We start from the raw sequence: 2,709 nt of genomic DNA, 5'->3' as shown, positions 1-2,709 counted from the left end.
AGTTGCAGGGGCTGACAAACCCAAAATCAATAGGTAGGACAGCAGAATACTGGCTCACATCCGAACAACTGGAGGTCAGACGATGACCAGGCAGATGCAGGATCCTGAGAAAGCAAACAAGCAAGCCAGTGAGCCAGTGAGAGACAGCCTTACCGAAACATCCATTTATATACTGGAGGCAGGCCACACCCCCAAGGAAACTCCCTTTTCAACTGATTGGCGGCTCATAAATCATGGAGGTGATTCCTCTATATCAGATCTCATCATGGAGGTGATTGCATTGTATCATATCTCATCATGGAAATGATCAGATCTCATCACGGAGATGACTGAATTATGGAAGAACAATCAGTCCAATGTCTGCCAAACCACTGAGAATCATAGCCTAGCCAAGTTGACATATAATATTAACCATCACACATGCCAAGTGCACTATATGAATGCATAACCTGGTGGTGTTTTCTGAAATGCACCCAAACCCAGCTGGGCGGATACTGTCAGCTGCCCCTGTCACCTGGTGCTGCTCTGCAGCAGGTTCAGGCTGTAAGCTGTCTTCCCTTCGACCCCGACTGAGCATCTCAGGAAGGAGCGTCCTTCGGAAAGCATATGGTGTGCACTACCTCTCTCTCCAGCAGACTTTAGAGAATGCTTCTCAATGCCATTCCAGAACCTCATGAAACACCAGTAGGCACAGCTATGACTGGGGTGCTTTCTGCATTATTAACATGTCTCTCTTTTCCTTCTACTCTTTCTTCTTTCCCTCCTACTCTTTCTTCTTTCCCTCCATCTCTTTTTCAATGATAAATCAGAGACCTGTTCTGATTTTACTGAGAAGAATCAATAAAATAAGTTCCTGTACTTTAAATCACTGTCATTTCAAATTTGAAAAAAAGGCTAGAGGTTCCTGAGAAAACAAGCCCTTTTGTTTAAGTGGCCCTCGTGAATATAAAACCACGCAGTAAATCACAAAGTGGTTTAAAGTCAGTTAAGATGTGTGTTGGGGTTGTAGCCTTTCGCCATACTAATTCAATCTGTATGCTAAGCAAATAACCTGAGAATAAGAATAGGAACAACCAAAGACACAAGGAAAACATTAGCCCAAGAGAAGAAATGGCCACATAAACCAGAGACTCCATCATCTTGAGAACAGAAGAAATAGATGGTGCCCGGCTACCACCAATGACTGCCCTGACAGGAAACACAACACAGAGTCCTTGATGGAGCAGGAGAAAAGTGGTCGTACAGAACTCATAGTCACATAAAAAGGCAGACTTAATAGTCTGACTGAGACTGGAGGAACCCATGAAGCCATGCACTCGGATGCTCTAGTAACCCAGAACTAAAAGCATTCCTGAAGCTCACTCTTCAAGGATAAGACAGGACTATAAAACACAAAATAATACTCGTGAAGAGTGTGCTTCTTAGTTTAAGCAGATACACAGGACCAAATGGGCGGCTTCTGCCCAGAGGCAGGATGAGAAGGCAGGAAGGAACAGGAGCTGGTTGGATGGACATGAGAAACCCAGAGTGGAAAGGGGGAGTGTGCTGTCGCATTATAGGGATTGCATCTAGAGTCATACAACAATATGTGTATAAATTATTGTATGAGAAATTCACTTGAGCTGTAAACTTTCATCTAAAGTACAATAAAGAAAAAAATAAAAGAACGCAGCATGAAGATTAGAGGAAGACTCATTAACAACCTGTGTTATGCAGATGACACAACTTTGCTTGTTGAAAGTGAATAGGACTTGAAGCACTTACTGATAAAGATCAAAGACCACAGCTTTCAGTATGGATTACACCTCAAAATAAAAAAAAGAAAAAGCCTCAAAAATGGACCAATAAGCAACATGATGATAAACGGGAAAAGACTGAAATTGTCAAGGATTTCATTTTACTTGGATCCACAATCAACACCCATGGAAGCAGCAGTCAAGAAATCAAAACACGCATTGCATTTGGCAAGTCTGCTGCAAAAGACCTCTTTAAAGTGTTAACAAAGCGAAGATGTCACCTTAAACACTAAGGTGTCCCTGACCCAAGCCATGGCGTTTTCAATCACCTCATATGCATGCAAAAGTTTGACAATGAATAAGTAAAACCAAAGAAGAATTGACACCTTTGAATTGTGGTGATGGCAAAGAATACCGAATATACCATGGACTGCCAAAAGAACAAACAAATGTGTCTTGGAAGAAGTACAACCAAAAGGCTCCTTAGAAGCAAGGACAGCGAGATTACGTCTCCCATACTCTGAACATGTTATTAGGAGGGATCAGTTGCTGGAGTAAAGTAGAGGGTCAGCGAAAAAGAGGAAGACCTTCAACAAGATGGATTGACACGGTGGCTGCAACAATGAGCTCAAGCATAGCAATGATTGTGAGGATGGTGCAGAACTGGGCAGTGTTTCATTCTATTGTACACAGGATGACTATGAGTCAGAACTGAGTCGATGGCACCTAATAACAGCAACAACATAAAAGTAAATTGGTTTTCTCCAGCTCTGTCAGGGACCCTATACTGTGATCCCTGTCAGAGCAGTCAGTGGTGGTAGTTGGGCACCATCTAGTTATGCTGGACTCAGTCTGGTGGAGGCTGTGGTAGTTGCGGTCCATTAGTCCTTTGGACTAATCTTTCCCTTGTGTCTTTGGTTTTCTTCATTCTCCCTTGCTCCAGACAGGGTGAGACCAGTGGAGTATCTTAGAT

This window comes from Trichechus manatus, unplaced genomic scaffold, assembly GCF_000243295.1.
Source record: "Trichechus manatus latirostris isolate Lorelei unplaced genomic scaffold, TriManLat1.0 scaffold00068, whole genome shotgun sequence".
In the NCBI taxonomy this organism is placed as follows: Eukaryota; Metazoa; Chordata; class Mammalia; order Sirenia; family Trichechidae; genus Trichechus; species Trichechus manatus.
Note: the sequence above shows the minus strand (reverse complement) of the source record.